This window comes from Lissotriton helveticus, chromosome 3_1 (assembly GCF_964261635.1).
Source record: "Lissotriton helveticus chromosome 3_1, aLisHel1.1, whole genome shotgun sequence".
NCBI classification, from domain to species: domain Eukaryota; kingdom Metazoa; phylum Chordata; class Amphibia; order Caudata; family Salamandridae; genus Lissotriton; species Lissotriton helveticus.
Genome location: NC_136061.1, coordinates 1,038,398,361 through 1,038,418,578, shown reverse-complemented (window position 1 = coordinate 1,038,418,578; position 20,218 = coordinate 1,038,398,361).

The window sequence follows — 20,218 nt, the reverse complement described above, 5'->3', positions numbered from 1 at the left end:
CATTGCAGTAGTCCAGGCGAGACCCAATGAGCGCGACAGCTATTTGTTTTCTGGACTGTGCAGAAAGATATTTCCTAATCCTTCGCAGGGTATGGATAAGGCCCCAACAGGTGGAAACGGTCCTACTCACCTGTCTGCCCATATCCAGGGCAGCATCCACCATCACCCCAAGATTTTTTGCAGGCACGCGCGCTATGCTGCTGATTTGTAATCCTCAGCGCTGCTGTCATTTTAAAAATACCGCTTTTGTATTTTTGTTGTTCTAATTTGCATTTCCCCCGTTTTTAAAAGCAATCTTTGTGTGCCCTCTTACTTGCACCTTAAATTGGGCCCCCCACCGCGCTTTTCGCGGATCTGTCACATTTTTCATTCTGCCTTCGTGTTTGGCGCTGGGCGCCATCTTGGGGGTGTTGTGCAGCGAGTGTGCCACTTGTTTGAGCGCTCTAGCGCTCACTTGGAACACAGGTGAGCCCTACTTAAGGCGAGCTAGGCAGTAGCTCGGCCTTGGAGAAGGTTGTAGCACGCACGCGCGCTATGCTGCTGATTTGTAATCCTCAGCGCTGCTGTCATTTTAAAAATACCGCTTTTGTATTTTTGTTGTTCTAATTTGCATTTCCCCCGTTTTTAAAAGCAATCTTTGTGTGCCCTCTTACTTGCACCTTAAATTGGGCCCCCCACCGCGCTTTTCGCGGATCTGTCACATTTTTCATTCTGCCTTCGTGTTTGGCGCTGGGCGCCATCTTGGGGGTGTTGTGCAGCGAGTGTGCCACTTGTTTGAGCGCTCTAGCGCTCACTTGGAACACAGGTGAGCCCTACTTAATGCTCGCCTCCTGCGCGCAGCGGTGACGCGCTGCGGTAGCGCCGGACTCTCGCCGGAGTCAAGCCAGAGTCCTGCCCGTCTGCGCCCGTCAGCGTCCCGGAGGCGGTCGGAGTGGCGGGTGGGACTCTAACACCAGGGTTGTGTCCTCCTGGGACCCCTGGTCTGCATTATTCCCCTCTTGAACTTCGTTCTTTCATCCCTCGGGGCTTAGGCTGTCGCTCTGTCTTTCCCGGACGTTATCACGGGAAATCCTGTTGCCCGGGCTGTGGCTGGCGCCCGACCCGCTCGCTCTTTCCACGGCCGATCAACAACACCCTTAGTGTGGGCTTTGGTTGCATGCTATTAAACACCAGGTCAGCATGTAAACATGCGCAAGACATCTTTGAGCTCTTAGATATAGAGAAGCCACTATGTCTCATGCTCACGGAGACGTGGTGGGGTGATTCCTCTAACCCTGATGTCGCCATGGCAATCCCGCCTGACTATAACATCTTCAGGAAGGATAGGGCCAAGGGAAGGGGTGGCGGAGTGGCATTGCTGGTTAGGAAAGGCACCCCGTGTGCGATTCTGCCGGTAATGGACATCCGAGGCTCGGAGACCCTAGCCTTTTCTATTACTCTATCGCCACATCAATCCTTCAAGGGACTGCTCTTGTATAGGCCACCTGGTGCACCCGGCACTTTCTTTGAAGATCTGGATTCGGTGCTGGTGGGGCTGGCCCTGAAAGCTGAACATTGTATCGTGGCAGGGGACTTCAACTTCCGGATGGATGATCCGTCCAACCCTGCTGCCATCAGACTTTCTGAGGCGCTGACCCCCCTGGGTCTGATCCCTTATGTACAGGAGCCTACGCACGAGAAGGGGCACACTCTTGACCAGATATTCTCGTCTTCCCCTCTTGAGGACATAGCAATTACTCCTGCCTTATGGTCAGACCATTTTCTTGCCAAATTTGTGATCAAGGGCATAGTCAAATCATTGCCTATTCTGGCACATCAACAGGGTCGTGTCCATAGGGCATATCACCGAGTAACCCCAGAGATGCTGGCTCAGGCAGCAGTGGTCCACCCTTGCCCCCTCTCCGGCGATCTGGGTAGGGATCTGCAGACCCTGCAGGACTGGCTTTTTGACAGGCTAAATGATCTCGCCCCGGAACTGACATCTCGCCCGACACCGAAACGGGTCTCTGCGCCTTGGTTCACCGCTGCACTGTCGGCTACGCGGCAGCAGTGCAAGGTAGCGGAAAGAGCCTGGCGGGCACAATATGATACTGTTGCCAAGCAGACCTACAAAACGGTGGTTAAGGCTTATCACCGGGACATTCGCCTGGAAAAAAAAGCATATCTAGCCAGGAGACTAGAAGCTGCTTCCAACTCCTGCAAGGAGATTTTCTCCATTGTGAGAGAATTCACTTCTCCATGGTCTAACACCTCGGATGCGAAGCCATCAGGTACCTGGGCTACTGACCTTGCTGATTTCTTTACGAGCAAGATCCAACGCATTCAGGAGGCTTTCCTGACACCAGTGTCCACAGTCCAGATTGAACCTGACATCACCATATCGTCACAGGCTGGGCCAGGTGTGACGCTGAGTGTGTTCCCACCGATCTCTGTTACTGACTCTTTAGCTCTAATGGGCAATTTAAAATCGGGCTCACCTCTTGACCCATGCCCTGCTAAATTTTTAGCGAAAGTTGCGGAGGTGATTAACCCACTGGCCAACCCGCTGTTAAATCTTTCGCTGAGGCATGGAGTGGTCCCACAAGCTTGGAAACAGGCGATGGTGATTCCCTTGCTTAAAAAGCCAGGCCTAAATCCGAAGGCCCCAGTCAATTATAGGCCCATCTCTCTGTTGCCGGCTCTCATGAAGATTCTGGAAAAACACGTTCAAGGTGTGCTTTCCAATTTTCTTGAAACCAACGAGATCCTGCATGCCACCCAATCGGGCTTTCGTCCCCATCTTAGCACAGAGACTGCGCTCCTTGAGGTCTCAGAAACCATTAAAGGGGTTCTGGACTCGGGGGGCAAAGTCATGCTGGTGATGTTAGATTTGTCGGCGGCGTTCGACACCGTTCCCCATGATGGTCTTCTCGCCAGACTTTCTGAGATAGGCCTACCGGGGACGGTGTTCGACTGGTTTTCTTCCTTTCTAGCCGGCCGCCGGCAAACGATCTGGGCTCCGCCGGATTCCGCCGTGATGCCGCCTCTGGGAGTCGGGGTCCCACAGGGCTCTATCTTGAGCCCGACCCTCTTCAATATCATTATGACCCCGTTGGCGGGGTTGGTGGAGTCGCTGGGTGCCCAGATCGTATCCTACGCGGATGACACCCAGCTCCTCTTCTCTTGTAAGAGAGGAGGTGACTTTGATGGGGAGAGTATTCGGGATTGCCTTGGGGCTGTTTTTCAATGGTTCCATCTGAACAGCCTCAAGTGCAATTCCGATAAGTCCGAGGTACTTTTCTTTGGGTGTGACACAGAGCCAGACTGGCAGGCCTGGTGGCCAATGAATATGTTCCCTCCGTCTTGTTCCTCCCAGGTTGCCAAGAATCTGGGGGTCAAGATAGATAATAGGCTAACCTTGAAATCCCAGATCTTGGGGGTGTCGGGCACTTGCTTCGGCATCCTTAGGATGCTGCGGAGGTTTCTTCCCCTGCTTTCCGAGGAACACAGGAGATTGACAGTCCTGGCTCTGATTGGGTCCAGGTTGGATTATTCCAACATTCTTTACCTGGGCCTCCCAGAGTACTTGCTGCAGCGGCTTCAAGTGGTGCAGAATGCCGCTGCAAGGGCAATTTATGGTCTGAATAGGCGTTCCAGTGCCTCGGGCCTGTTGAAAACTCTGCACTGGCTTCCCATCCGCAAGCGGATCGCCTTTAAGGCTCTGACTCTGGCCTATAAGGCTCTGCACAAGGGGGGAGCTAAGTACCTCCAAAAGAGACTGGTCTTTTATCAACCGACCAGGTCTCTGAGGTCGGAATCCCTGTACCTGGCAGTTGTTCCACGTGTAAAGAAAGCGCGCCTCGGAGGCCGCTCTTTTGGACTGCTGGCGCCACAGCTGTGGAACTCTCTGCCGCTTGCTCTGCGGGAAGCCACTAGCCTGCTGGCTTTTAGAAAAGGCCTTAAAACTTGGCTGTTCACTCAGTAGTCTTTTTATTGTGAGTTTTTTGTCGGGCACTCTGGTTTTTCTTTTATTTGGTGTTATGTTATTCTGTCGCAGTTTTTCCTTTCTCCTATAAAGCGCCGGGACACTCTTTTTGAGTAGCCGAGCGCTATATAAATAAATAAATAACATAACATAACATAACAGATATAGTGGGGGAAGGACACACTCCCAGCGAGTCAGGCCACCAACTGGAGGACCAGATGTTTTCGTTCCCACCAAACACCATCACCTCAGTCTTCTCCCCATTCAGTTTGAGAGAGTTCTGAATCATCCAGTGACCAACCGCCTCCATACATGATCTAAATTTGGAGACGGTCTGCACATCTGAATGGGAGAGAGAGACGAGTATTTGGGTGTCATCAGCATAGGAAACGACCTCCATCCCGAAAGTTCTTATTAATCTGGCCAGTGGGGTCACATAGATGTTAAATAGGGTCGGGCTAAGAGCCGACCCTTGTGGGACCCCACATAGCACAGGTCGGGATGGAGATAGAAACTCACCCATCTTGACTCTCTGTTCCCTCCCAATAAGGAAGGAAGTCAGGAGATCCAGAGCTGCGCCCTTCACCCCCACATCCCTCAGACGAGATGAAAGAACTGAGGGAGAGAGGGTATCAAAGGCCGCAGTTAGGTCAAGCAGGACCAGGAGGGTGGTCTGGCCTCTATCCACTGTCGAGCGGATGTTGTCGAGCACGACAGTGAGGGCCGACTCGGTGCTATGTTCCCTCCTGAATCCATGCTGGGACGAGTCAAGACAGCCCGAGCTTTCCACAAAAGCGGCGAGATGCTTATTCAGGTGTACCTCAAGCATCTTCGCAGGGGCAGGAAGCAGCGAGATTGGTCGGAAGTTTTTCAGGACTTCCGGATCAAGGGAGGCCTTCTTTAGCAGCGGTTTTACTACTGCTTTCTTCCATTCCAAGGGGAAGACACCATCTCTTATTGCTAGGTTCATAATTTCTAGCAGTGGTGGTAAGAGGGACTCCCTGCACTGCTTGATGATTTTCAAAGGGCAAGTATCCAGAGGTGAACCGGATTTGATCTTATTAAGCAGGACTTCAAGATCCTGCAGTTCTAGAGGTGGGAAAGAGTCCAGGGTGGCCTGAGGGGAAGCGTCGGGGGTGGATACATTTGGCTGGACCAGGGCAGTAGGCACACTAAGGCAAGCTCTTTGTTTCTCAAGGGCTAGGTGAATATCCAATATTTTAGTATGGAAGAATGAGGCAATCCTATCACATAAATCCTGCAAGGGAATGACAGGGTCAGGGGTTTGTAAGGCGACTAACGAGTCGACAATTTTGAAAAGTTCCTTCGGAGATGAGAGCGAGGTTGTCAGGGTGACAAAGTAATCTTGTTTAGCCTGCACAATCTCGGCCTTATATTTCCTGACAAGGAGTTTGTGGGCTTCTTTATTCTTAAAGTCCCAACTAGAATGCCAGAGCCTCTCCTTCCTCCTCACCTCTTGCCTGAGGAGCCTAAGGGAGTCGGAGAACCACGGAGCAGAAGGTCTCTTCCTTGCTCGACGTCGGGTCTGTATAGGAGCTAGCTCATTCATAGCTTCGGTGACAACCTGTTCAAAATGACCAACTGCGGTCTGTACATTGTCCATGCCTTTGATAGAAAGGCTAGCAGTCCAAGGCGCAAAAGAATGGCTGCTAATATCCCTAAGGTTTCTAGCCATAACCATTGCATGATTCCCTTTTTTATTTCCATCGCTCAGAAGATATTCCAGATGGAATGGAACTGCGAGGTGATCGGACCAAGATAGATGCACCGGATCCTTAGTGGTTAAGCGACAGTCATTCGAAAAGATGCCGTCCAGCGTATGACCTGCCCGATGCATGGCCCCACTGACTCGCTGCGTTAGCCCACAGGAAGCCAGGGCCTCAATAAGTCCTGAAGTGTCAGGAATATCCTGTCGTTCTAAATGATAATTAGAATCACCCAAGATGGAGAAGTTTTCTCGACCAAAGTATGGTTCCAAGGCCTGGAGGAGTTGAGAAGTAAAATGAGTCCGTGGGCCTGGTGGTCGATATAATAGAATTCCATGGAAAAAAGGGCACTGTGCTTCCTTTATGGTAAAATGGAGAGCTTGGAAAGAGTCCGGGAAGTCAGGAATAGGTATGGTGTGACATTGAAGGTGGTCTTTATGAAGAATCGCTATACCACCTCCCACTCGACCCTGTCTATCAAGTCTAACCAGACAGTATACTTCAGGGACCGCTTCAGTTAGATCAGGGCCAGATGAGTCTTTGGCCCAAGTTTCCGTAATGAACACTAGGGTCGGTTTCCTATCTAAAACCATTTCCCTAAACATTATCTTGTTTTTAACAAGGGAACGGGCATTAACCAGGATACCTTCTGCGATCGCATTTGTAGGCCCAGTAACGCCAGAGTACCCAGAAAATGAATAGGGTAGAGAATCAGAAGGCCTGGCGTTATGGAGACAGCCACAGCGTAAAGGAAGGAGTAGGTTGTCTGGTTCAAGAGAGTGCGTACACCCTGATCTACGGGGTTTTAGACGTAGCATTTCCTGACGGGAATAGCTATGTAGGGGAAATGTCGCATCGCCAGAGTCCAGAGTCCCGCCATCCAGCGCGTCCTCAGCGCGGACGGGCGCAGACGGGCTGGACTCTGGCGCGACTCCGGCGTCACTGCGGCGCCCACGATGCGCGTATACGCTGCGCGTCGTGTCCATTGTATTATAAAGGGCTCTAGCGAGTCCGCGTGATTGGCTTCAGCGAATGGCTGAGGAGTCTTACTCCGACCCACCCAAGATGACGCCCCTAGTAAACAAAGCGCGGGGACCGGCCCGCCCAAAAGGCAGTGATTGCGGCGTAATACCGCTGTGCAAGAAAGCGTTCCGTGAAATTAGGACACAGGTAGGGAAACGAATACAGTTATCTACAATTCTAAGCTATTTTTAAAAACGGGGAAATGCGGCTAAATAAATTGCATAAATGACAAAAAAGGGTTTGTTTAAAATATTCAAGTAGCAGGCAGCTTCTTACGAGAAGCGCGATGTGCACAACAAAATTCGAGCAGAGAATGAGCCTCTCAACCTACCCGTATTAAGTAGGACACCAGAGTGCAGCCTCTAGCCAGTCCGCGTGATTGGCTTCAGCGAATGGCTGAGGAGTCTTACTCCGACCCACCCAAGATGACGCCCCTAGTAAACAAAGCGCGGGGACCGGCCCGCCCAAAAGGCAGTGATTGCGGCGTAATACCGCTGTGCAAGAAAGCGTTCCGTGAAATTAGGACACAGGTAGGGAAACGAATACAGTTATCTACAATCCTAAGCTATTTTTAAAAACGGGGAAATGCGGCTAAATAAATTGCATAAATGACAAAAAAGGGTTTGTTTAAAATATTCAAGTAGCAGGCAGCTTCTTACGAGAAGCGCGATGTGCACAACAAAATTCGAGCAGAGAATGAGCCTCTCAACCTACCCGTATTAAGTAGGACACCAGAGTGCAGCCTCTAGCCAGTCCGCGTGATTGGCTTCAGCGAATGGCTGAGGAGTCTTACTCCGACCCACCCAAGATGACGCCCCTAGTAAACAAAGCACGGGGACCGGCCCGCCCAAAAGGCAGTGATTGCGGCGTAATACCGCTGTGCAAGAAAGCGTTCCGTGAAATTAGGACACAGGTAGGGAAACGAATACAGTTATCTACAATTCTAAGCTATTTTTAAAAACGGGGAAATGCGGCTAAATAAATTGCATAAATGACAAAAAAGGGTTTGTTTAAAATATTCAAGTAGCAGGCAGCTTCTTACGAGAAGCGCGATGTGCACAACAAAATTCGAGCAGAGAATGAGCCTCTCAACCTACCCGTATTAAGTAGGACACCAGAGTGCAGCCTCTAGCCAGTCCGCGTGATTGGCTTCAGCGAATGGCTGAGGAGTCTTACTCCGACCCACCCAAGATGACGCCCCTAGTAAACAAAGCGCGGGGACCGGCCCGCCCAAAAGGCAGTGATTGCGGCGTAATACCGCTGTGCAAGAAAGCGTTCCGTGAAATTAGGACACAGGTAGGGAAACGAATACAGTTATCTACAATTCTAAGCTATTTTTAAAAACGGGGAAATGCGGCTAAATAAATTGCATAAATGACAAAAAAGGGTTTGTTTAAAATATTCAAGTAGCAGGCAGCTTCTTACGAGAAGCGCGATGTGCACAACAAAATTCGAGCAGAGACATCCGCGAGGAACCCTTCAATTACTTCGGGTGAAAGGCTTTCCCGAGAGGCGTACTGCTGTGCATAGTAGCGCGCGAAGCTCGCCGCAAGAGCCGCAGGGTCTGTAATCACAGCCCCTGCCCCATCTGTGAGTCCTGGTAAGGTGACCGGTTGCATTGTTTGCTGACAAAGCCTATGAAGCATGGTGCAGGACTTGTCACCCCACTGGTACACCCTGCTCCGCGTAGCCAACCACGCTTGGCGAGCCTCGTCCATCAGCACTGAGGCGTAGGACTGCTGCGCCTGCAGAAGCAGTCGCAGCGGCCTGTCATCACCCCCACCTCGGCAACGCGTCTCCAGCACTCCCACCCGCTCCGCAGCCGCAACAATGCTCTCCTGTCGAGTACGGCGGGCAGAGGCACACCAAGCAATGTCGACGCTTCTCATGGTGGGCTTCATGGCCTCCCAGACCGTTACCGCGTCAATCCCAACTGTGAGGTTGTCCTGCCAATAGCGGGCAATGGCACCGCGCATATGTTGGGTGTAGGCCGGTCGCTGCAGATGCCACGAGGACATCCACCACCGAAACGGTTGGCGTGCCTTGTGCAGGTCGATCTGAACCGCTACCGGGGAGTGATCGGAAAGTCCTCGAGGCCGGATCGCAGCCCATTTCACCCTGTCAATGAAGGCCCCTGGTACGAACACACAGTCCAATCGCGAGAAGGAACCATGCACTGCCGACACATATGTATATTCCCGCGTCCTGGCATGTAGATGCCTCCACGCATCCACCCACCCGAGCCCATCAATCATTGCTTTCAGCCGCGTAGATGAGGCCACAGCCGCGCCCCCTTGCACTCTCTGCCTGTCCAGACACACATCCACTACATCATTCCAGCCACCTCCAATCACTGCCAAGGAGTGGGGGATCTCAGTCCATAAGTCAAATAGTTTCTCCGCAAGGGACCACTGCAGTGGGGGAGGGGCATACACACTGCCAAACACTACCGGTTCTGCTCCAATCTTCCCCTTCACAAACACAAACCGACCCTGGGGATCAAGCCAGTGACGCTCATGAGTATATGACAGCCGTCTGTGGACAAGAATTGCCACCCCCCTCGAGCCCCTGGAAAATCCTGCATGGAAGACCTGATGGAAGCCAAATCGCTGTAGACTCAATGCTTTAGTACCCAACATATGCGTTTCCTGGAGGAGCATCACATCAGCCAATTCCCTTTTGCCCCAGCGTAGCACAGCCCCGCGCTTAATCTTGTCCAACATCCCCCGGACATTCCAGCACAAAATCCGCATAGAGTCACTAGCAGGTACCGTTCCTGGGGTGTCAACCATAATCCCGATGAACAAGTCTCTGCGACCTCCAAGGCCCGGCCCAGGCCTCCGACACCATACAAGGAAATATAGCAAGAATCACGTGCACCCCTTTCAGAACAAACCCGACCCCCCCAACCCCCAACAACCAGCCCCGACCCCCAAACACCCCAACTCCCAAGTCCCGCCCCCCAACCCTATACCTCATGGAACATTGAAGTACCTGTCGCGGCATGGGGAGCTTCAGGCCCAAAACAAAGCGCCTAAAGCCAACCATACCAATGGATCCCAACTATTCCCCCCACCAACAGGGCACACCCCCAGGACCGCCCCCCAACCCCGGGAGGATCAGGCGGCCCACAAACAGTACCCCAAACCCCAACCCCACAAATATTTGAGTCACACGGAGGGCGCAGCCGGCTTGCACCTGCCCGCCGAATGCCCCCAAGCCCCACCAAGACACAAGTTCATACTGCACCAATCGATGTCCGCTCCACCACCATGGTCCGGTCTTCCATAGGGTACATCAAGAGACCAGAGTCAACCGACAAGGGCCAGTGGCATATGATGATCAGGATTCTTTGCCAGATTGATCCGTGTCAGGTTGGGTGTCCCCCAAAAGGGGGTCTCGGGACAAGGACCTCCGTCGTGAGCGAGACTTCCGATGGCGTTTCCCTTTACCAGCGGTGTCGCCCCTCTCTTGGGATGAACTGCGCGAGGCTCCAGAGCTCAGCCCCGGCTGGGCGTTCGGTCGGATCCTGACCGTCTCATCCGTCCACCTGAAGACGTCCTCCGGAGAGTCGAAGAAGTGGGTCTTGGAATTGAAGATAACCCGAAGACGGGCCGGATAGAGCAGTGAATATTGGATTTTAAGGCCGCGCAGCTTGGCCTTCGCCGCCAGGAAGGAGTGTCGCTGCTCCTGGACCTGCCTGGTGTAGTCCGGGAAGATCATAATTTTGTGGTTATCAAACAACAATGTCTCTTTGAGCCGTGCTTCCCGGAGGATGACATTCCTGTCATGAAAGTTAAGGATCTTGGCAATGATCGGCCGAGGCCGTTCCCCCGCTGGCGGTTTCTGCGTCAGGGTTCTATGTGCGCGCTCCACCACGAAGCAGCGCGACAAGGCGTCCGGGGGCAGCCAGCTCTCCAACCACCGTGCCAGGAAGGCATCCATGGGCCCCTTCTCGCAATCCTCCGGAAATCCAACAAAGCGCAGATTATTCCTTCGCGCTCGCCCTTCTGCGTCCTCCACGCGAAGCGCCAGGCCCTTCTGGATCCTCTCCATGTCCGCCACTTTCTTTTTAAGGGTGCCGACGTCTCCCTCCACCTCTGCGACCCTGGTCTCGGTCTCCGTGATGCGAGCGACTGCGTTGCGGAGGTCTTGGCGCAGCAGCATTACATCGGCACCGACCGCGCCAATCTTCGCATCCAACATGTCCCGGGACTGCGTGATGGCCGCCATCAGGGCCGCGTTGTCTGGTCCCGCACTCTGGCCACCCCCGGCCGCCCCCGCACCTCCTCCGGGCCCAGTGAACTTATCGATGGGCCCCTGCTTGGCGGCACCCGTGCCACCCCCACCTCTGGTCATGGTCTCGGCAGTCGTGGCGGGTCAATTCACGTCTGGAAAGGGCTTCACGGCACCGCACACCAATGCGAGCCGCCACTCGGTGTAAGGCCGGGGTATCCGGGACCCGCCGGGTACTGCGCTTCACCCACCGGCCACCGCCACGCCAAACTCCGCCAAACAGGCGCACCGGATGGCACACCAGGCTCCAGCAGCAAATGCAGCGGCCAGCTCAGCGCCCTACCGCTCCGGGTCTCCGCCGGTCCACGCCAGCCACTTCCACCATCCACGAGTCACCGGGCACCTCACCGCCGCCGATGATCAGGCACAACAGGGCCCCGAGGCCGCGGCAACCAGGCCAAGCCGCTCCTCCAGGACGTAGCAGCCACCAGCCCCGGGCCCAGAGTCAGGAGGGCGAGAAGGGCGCCAATGCGCCGCTGTCCACAGCGCCGGGTCGGCGGGAACCAAGGGCACAGCCAATCTGCCGGACCGGCACTCCTCGGGGCCTCCCCACAGGGCCAGCCGCGGTCCACAAGTTGGGCGGGGCGCCCCCTTCTGTGCGCCGGCAGAGCACCGCCGGCTCCGCCACCACTCTGCACTCGGCAGTCCGGGGGGATCCGAACCGCCTCCGGGTCCGCAAAGGTCCTCGCTCAGGGTCGCTGCCCCGCAGCCTCCAGCAGCGCCGCCCGGTCCACAAACGGCAGGGGAGTTCTTCACCCCACCTCCGGCGACCCAGAGGCTGCCAACCGGACCCACCAGCAAGCAGGCCGCCCGGCGCCCAGGACCAGCGGGCGGGCCAGGCAAAAATTGAGGCCCCGGCTCACCACGCGGCAAGCAGGCCCGGCGGGCGCCTCCACCAGCAGCCGCTCCAAGGTACGATCGGGGGCCCCAGAAACAACGCCGGAGGGCGCCCCCGGTCTCCAGCAGTCTCCACTATCGCTGCACGGGGAGAGAAGGATTCGGGCCAGGATAAATTAGGCGGATAAGTAGCGGGCCGGCAGGAGCTCTACAGAGCCACGTCCGCCATCGTCGCCCTCAAAGCAACGCCCCCAGATGGTTTTTGTTTTAATGTTATTTTTCCAAAAATCAAAACCAAATGTATTGATTTTAAAAAAAAATGTTTCTGAATAGATTAATTTTGTGTTTGTCAGCATGGTTTTCATTCCTGTCTTATTTAACAGTTTGAAATAAAACGTTTCTGCTTCACTTGTGTTAAACCCTGAGAAGTATGGGAATTTCTCATAAAATGTTTTTGAACTACCTTTTGGTGGAGTTGCACAATGTTCCCATTGATTATAATTTAAAACATTTCTAGGCTGAGCAGATTTATGCAAATAATGGTTAGCATAGTGATTGTAGCAATAAATCTGTTCATAATTTGATGAACCCTGTAAATAATCATGTTCTGTAAATTTTGCTGACATAACTAAATCTGACATCATATCATTAATACTTTCAAAGTCCCAATCATCAGAGAATGTGCTCGGTTTTACAAAGTCACTTAATGAAACCTTGAATTGATGTGGATACTTCAAGAGCTCGACCGGGCCATAGATTTCATAATCTGTTTTGTCCCATGCTACCCCACCGGGTATCGGATTGGCTGTGAAGTTTACTGAAGAAAGTTCTCTTTTCTCGATGTGTGAAGACTTGTGTGGCTTTAGGACCAGGTTGATATTCTGGCTTGCTGTGTCCATTGTAATATATTTTCCCTCAATGAAGTGTCCCAAGCATAGTACCATGATGAGCCAAAGCAGGAGGAAAAGTACACCTAGCACCACCCAAAATTCAATCCATGGGGAAATCAGATAGGTTTCTTGTAGTTGATGAAAGAGTTCTTTAGCTTTGTATTTAAAAGTTTTTGTTGTTGTTGGCTGTTCCTCAGGTTCGCTCGGATCCTCAGAAAAGTCATCGAAATTGATGAAGTAGCCTGATGCAGTTCTGTCAATTGTTGGATTTGCTTCTGGATTTTTCTTGGTTTCATTAGCATAGTCTGAGGCTACATCGTTGTAGACAGGTGTTTCTTGACGAGCTGTTGCAATTTGGGTTTTAAGAGGCATAAGTTCCATGGCTTTGTTGCATAGTCCTTGTTGATTCACTGTAGGTTTATCAAATGTGATTAGTCTCTCAGTTTGAACCTCTTGATTTGTAGCAAACTTTGGTGTTCTGCTATTTCTTGGGAGTCCACTTGGCCTACTACTTATTATTGGCCACATGATTGTGGTTTAACCAGGTCGATGGATACAACTCGGTTCTCCTTTTTACCAGCAAGGGGCGGTAGTACAACTGATCTTGTTCCGTTGACAGCTAAGACAGGTACTGCTTTTCTGTAAGAAGGCCCAAATTCCTTCTTCACCGCGATTTTCTCTCTGACCAGATCCCCAATCTTTGGAATCCAGACAGGCCTTGTGGGGACAGGTGGTTTTTCTTCAGTGGCTGTTGGCTGTTGTTTCAACTTTATGTTGCTCAGGTCTTTTCTTGTTTCATTTAAGTCCTGTAAAATAGCCAAACGATCTTTGATATCAAAGCATTTTCCTTCTACCACTGAAGTCTGACTATCGAGGTCCTGGATATGCATTCTAGTGCCGAACAATAGTTCGTACGGACTGAAACCTTTTAGAGAATTTCTTGGCAGATTGTTAAGACTACGTTGGACACTTATTAAATGTTTGACCCACCCAACCCCCGAACCTAATACCTTTGCCGTTATAGATTGCTTTATGTCTCGGTTTTTTCTTTCCACCATCCCATTTCCCTCAGGAAGGAAGTGATAAGATTACCGCAATGCAATGCCCATGCTAGTCATGGCCTCCTTATAAGCTCGCGAGCTAAAAGCAGGACCCTGGTCAGAATGTAGCATGCCAATTGCGTCTATGCCGCTATAGACTCGCAAATCTTTTATAACAGTTCAGACGTCAGCCGAGAGCTGGGGTCTACATTTTAAGTGAAACTAGTCTCTTTATGTTAATTTTGACGCATTATTCCTACTGGGTTTTGCATATAGATAGCATTGTCTTATCTAAGCGAAGGGCCATGGCAATACACCGGCCGGTTCGCACTGCGATCTCTGTTGCAGTCTGGGCAGTTTATTGCGAATTTGTGATGTTGCAGGCTCATTCCTGGCCACCAGTATATTGATTGTAATTCTTTCAGAGATTCCATAATCTTAAGGTGTCTTAGACCCTCACCCATATGTGCGTCTGCTATTAACAATACTCTCCTGTTCGTGTTTGGAATTACCCTATCCCCCACTCCAGGGATTTGAGCAAAAGGAACGGAGTTTGCATCGATTATGTATGTATAATTGAGTGGATAGTTGACGGGTAGCGCTGCACAGTCGCCTTTTGATGACGTTTTTACCGCCAGCATCGTTTCCCCGTCTATGTATTTTTCTGAATGCTTTTTTGTAGCTACGGAAGCTAGCTTAGTTGCTTCCACTGTGGCTGTCTCAGCCAATGAATTCCCTGAAACGTGAACGCCATCACGTTCATGACTCAATGAATGTATCACGTGAGTCTTTGGTAGTTCTTTCTGTAAAAGAACTACTTGTTCCCAAAGCGATTTTTGCTTTATTGTGGCACCTGTGTCATCTTTGAACCCATTTCTGCAAGTTGTTATTGTATGATTTGACGCAGTAATATGAATCGCACACTATGAGTGTGGGGAATTCGCGATCAGTATTTTCAAGCGCCATCTTAAATGCTAGTAGTTCAGCTCGCTGAGCTGTACAATCTCCTAGAGATTGTGTTTTAGTGACCAGTGGTCTAAATTTTCCTTCGTGCCAACGACCTTTAAAAATCGCGCACGCAGCACTGTAAGCTTGTTTACCCCCAACTGTGGGCTGTGCTGATCCGTCTGTATATATTATACAGCCGTAGTGTTCAAGAGGCAAGATTTCGGTCGGCAGAGGACATTCAAATTCATATTGGAGAAATTCTTGTGTTTTTAAATTAGGATCAAATTCGTAGACCACGTCTGTTGCAGCAAGAGAATTAACCAATTGTATCCATCTCGGATGTAGTGCTTTAGCATTTGGAATGCTTGCCTTTGTTACCGCTTCTAGAGCTGGTACTGGTGTAACGATGATTATTCGTGTACCTTGTGCTAGGGCTCTTTCTTTTGCTACCGCAGTCTGAACCGCGGTTAGAATTTTTTCAGTTGAGCTAAATTTCATTTCAGCTTTTGCATACAAATGTGATGTGTATGCTATTGGTACCGTTTCTCCCTCATTAGAGGTTAGGTATGTGAATCCGCATCATCCTGGGATGACCCGGATCACAAGGTTGCGTGTGTTATCGCGTGTTTGCAATTTTGTTTTAGCTAACATGTCTGTTTGCAATGATCTCAAAATTTCTGTGTGTTTTTGAGTCCAATTGATTGTTTTAAAATCTGGTTTTATTAGTTCATAGAGAGGTTTAACCCTCTCTGCATAATTTAGAATGTAAGTTCTTCAGAAATTCAGGAAACCTAGAATTGATTGTAAGCGTTCTTGGTGCTTGGATTACAGCACATTTCTCTAAGAAATTGTCTGCCAGGCTTTTGCCTTCACTTGATAATTCATATCCTAAAAACAGGACAGTTAGATGGGCAATTCGTGACTTTTTAAACTTGAATTTGTAACCCTCTGCTGCGAACCCAAGTATTATGGTGTTCACTCTTTTCAAGTGAGTATCCAAGTCTTCATCTGTTAGATAGATGTCATCGACATAAGATAATGCCTCATCATCATACATTTGTAGTAACTCTGTTACTCTTGCTGAGAATAATCCTGGGCTGTTCTTGAACCCCTGTGGGAGTCGACAGAATTTTTTCTGCGAGCCCATTATTGAGAAAGCGGTCAAATACCTGCTTTCAGGTGCTATGTTTTGAAAAAAGAATCCATTAGAGATGTCTAATGTTGTTTTGTATTTTTTGCGCGCGATGTTATTCATTAGTGCTGCACTATGTGAGTTTTGTACTGCAAAAGTTTTGCAACATGAGTTTAGATGTCTGTAGTCCAAAACTAGACGATATGAATCGTCTGGCTTGGAGACAGGAAACAAGGATTGTTCATTTGTGAGGTGCAAGTTTCAATCACCCCCTGGTATTCAAGTTGATCTAAGATCTCCCTGACCTGTTTTTTAGCTTCTTGCTTAATTGGGTACTGCCTTTGTGCAGTTGGTTGACATTTTAATTGGATTTTGTGAGGAGGAGAGTCCTCATCCCATCCTACATGATTTGTATATAATGCAGGAGCTTGGGCTACTGTCCACTTTCTTGCAAGTGTATATTTTTTATGAATTGGAATGTGATTTGAGAAGGCAGGCATAATCATTTCTTCGCCATGAGGCCACTCTCTGACAAACTTTGGTGGCCAGTCTTTTTCAGCTAAAAGGATGTCATAGCCTTTGGAAAGGTTATCCCAAAATAGACCCCTTATTTTCCTAGTCTTATCTCCCTCTATACGTAATGTTATTTCGTATATTTTATGAGGTTTGCTAACTCTGGTATCTGCAGTTTCCACCTGAATGTATTTATTCGTGTCCACTGTCTCCAGATGATTCATCAGGATCTTGCGAGCTATGCTCACTTCTGCTGCGCTGTCTAGCATTGTCTGAGCCCGCTCTCCGTTTTTCAGCTGTGTCCTCAGGATCCTCGGCATGTTTGATTACTTTAATGCTGGCTACCTTCTTTTTTGGAAATTGTAATTTTTTACTTTGATGAGCAGGTTCCTTGTCTTTGGACTTGACGTGCTCTTCCCTGTGTTCTGACCGTCCTCTTCTTTCCGATTTCTGCGAGAAAGTCTGAAAAGATCGAGAGGGACGTGTATCAATATCTTGATATCTATCAGGTTTCTTCAAATTATCCCTATTTCTAAGGTTGTATCTTTTCTCAGAGGGCTCCCTCTGGGGAGACTTGTGTCCTTGGTCCGGAGATCTTTCTCTCCGCCGAGGAGACCTTCCTCTGGACTGGAATCTTTTTTCTTTGGGAGTGGATTGTTTATTTCCATCCCAGCTCTTTTTTGGAGTGTTTAGATTATTTTGAATAAATATCTTTTCAGGATTTTCAGTTAGTTGGGGTTTTACTGGTTTCCCACCCAAACTATCTCTTCCTAGTTCTTCATAGGATTTTTCTATGATTCTGGCAAGTTGAAATGGTTGTTCTGCTATATCTGTTTCTTTCAATTTCTGGCGGATCGCCACAGATGCTGCTTCTCCTTTTATGTTCGATAATAATAAAGCTGAGACCTGCTTGAAGTCTTTCAGTAATTTCATACCCAGAGTTAAAGCAGGTTCTGGACCGTATTCATTTTGAATCTGTCTTAGCACATCGAGTATTACCGCCATCGACGGAATACCATGTGTTTTTGTGTAAATGGAAGCAAAGACTGTGCCCCAAGTGTCACAGTCCTCCACATGTGGTGCGATCCCCATTGGAAGACAGATAGTCAGAATTCTGTGTTTCTCAACAGGTGTAGTATCCGGAAATACTGCCTCTATTTGAGTTATTTTTTGTGCTAACCAGAATGGAATTTGTTCCCGTTTTATGGGTACTTTACCCAGACATGACTGTATGTTCTGTGGTGTAATTTTATTTGTGTTCCCCTGATGAGGGGTCAGCTGTGGAATGTTAATAGCTGGTTGAACTGTTGAAGTCCGCATTACATATTGGACTAATTGTCTATGTATTTTAATTAGTACTTTTAGTTGGACTAGAAGTTCTGGTATCAACATTTTTTCGATGTCTGGATGTGGTGTGTAGCTGGCTAGAACCGGCCACGTTGCTCCTGGTCTACCTAGTGGACCGAGCCTGGTGATGTGATTATTATGTTTTAGGCCGCCTTTAAACCAGAGCAGGTGCTCTTGGTATTTTAATGGGATTTCCACCTCCTCGAAAGGAGTGTATTCATCCGGAGGTTCCTCTATTTTGTAATAGTGGAATTCATGTGTGACAGCGTTTGCTGCTGGAAAGTTTATCCATGAATAGAATACCTCTGTCTGCCAGGATGAGTATTGCATCCGGGTCAGTCTGCAGGAGACTTGTGTCATCTGCTTGGAGTTGAGCTGCTATTCTAGCTGTCTCCCTTTCTTCTTCACTTTCTGTCATTTTACTGACAGGAAGGTTTTTGTTGCAGATCAAGTTTCAAGGAAACAAAGATTAGGTGCACAATATTTTGGAACACTGTATCCTTCAACGTTGAATAAACCAAAAACTATACATAGAAATCTCTTCCTACTAAGTTCCGGCGGATTTTAACCTTTGACCCACTCCAGACGTCTTTGGAGTATTTACGGGAGAAAGGGTCTGTGTGAAAAAGCACGACTGAGTTACTCTAACGTCTTGCGTTAGATTTATCGCCTTACCAAACGTTGGGCGCCATGTAGTGTAGTTCCTATAGTCCCAATAGGCTCTGCGCATTGGAATAATATCTTCAGTAGTGTAGACGTAGGACTGAGGTTAACTAGGTCTCTACTGACTATATTAGACTTAAGTTTTTTGCCAGCTAGCTCAGAGTTCACTAGAAACTTTCTCGAATAAGCGAGGAGGAGTTTAACCTCCCTGGATAGACAAGAAGGGATTTAGTTTCTGACAACCATAAGACATGACAACTTTGCTCTCCCTGAATAAGAGTATATCTCTAGAGTCGTGTGAAAACAAAAGACAGCTATTTCACTCAATCAATAAGTGCGTACTTAGTTTCACCAGATTGCAGAGAAAAAGAGAGACGGGCGTTTTCAATAAAAGGTGTTATTTATTGAGCAGTCTCTTTCCTCATACAAGAGAAATGCATTGCTACAATTGCAATACTTATAGTTAAGTAAAGTGCATACAGTAAAAGCAGGATTATGAAATAATACTGTAAAAGCATTGATATGGTTTCTTAGCCATATGATACTTTAAAATGGATAAAATAGATACATACATATATACATTGACTAATCGTACTCAACTGCTGCTTCTAACTACGCCTACCCCGGTGTACCTGACCTAAGCCTAATACGTGGGAAGGAGTAAGTAAGTAGCAGTTTAAGTTAAGTTTGTTTTGCCAAGAATCTGACTCAAGAATTCTCTGTAAGGGTTTAGTCAGTTCAGTACCTGGGTATTAGAAGGCAGGAGGGCTGGTATCTCTCTCTCAGGACTCGGTATCCCAGTCACCCGCAAGGGTAAGCTGGAAATGCTGGAGGCTGGATTTCTCGGCAAGAGAAAAGACAGCGTCTTTCTCAGCGCGTCAAAAGGGAGGGGCAGCGTCCGTGGGCTCTCGCATCAGCTGGGCTCTTCGGAAGTAGATAGCTGCTCTGCTCCAGGATTACCACAGTGTGTTTGCTTAAGGCAACGTTGGTATATTTATACCTGAAAGGTGCCGGGTTTGACGTAAGGCTGGACATAAGACGTCAATAAAGATGTCACTAAGAACTGGTCGTTCTTACAGTGTTTTACATAAGTTCTTGGACGAAATCAAAACAACGGCAGCGGGGATTTCCCAGGTTGCTGGAGGCTTGGATTTGTTTAAGAACTCGGTGTGCTTTCTAGGGGGCTGGAGGAATAGGCTTGCTTAATGTGACAGCATGCGCTATGACTGAATTATGAAAAGGGTTTCTATGCCGTTGTAGGGATATTATTGATTTATAACCACACAAGGGCAAAGAATAGGAATATCGATTCAGGTACCTAGATAAACTCACTACACAAGCTGAAATGAAATTCACTTCAACAGAAAAAATTCTGACAGCAGTTCAAACTGCAGTAGCAAAAGAGAGAGCTCTTGCACAGGGTAAACGCATAATGGTCGTTACTCCTGTACCTGCCTTGAAGGCAGTGACAAAAGCAAGCATTCCGAATGCAAAGGCTTTACATCCAAGATGGATACAATGGGTTAACTCTCTTGCCATACCATAATCAGTCACCCTATGAGAGGTAACCCCATCAAATTACATGTAGATGCCACATGTGACTCAACAAACGTCGTGTATCTAATCAAGTGTCCCTGCGGGAAATGCTACGTGGGGAAAACAGAAAGAAAGGTTAAAATCCGCATTAATGAGCATAAGTCAAACATCAGACTTCAGAACACCAAATCCAATGTAGCGGTACACTTTAACGAACACAAACATAATATCTCTCAACTCAAATTTCTGATTTTGGAACAAGTGCGGAAAAGGGAAGGAACCGACAATTCTAAGTACTTACT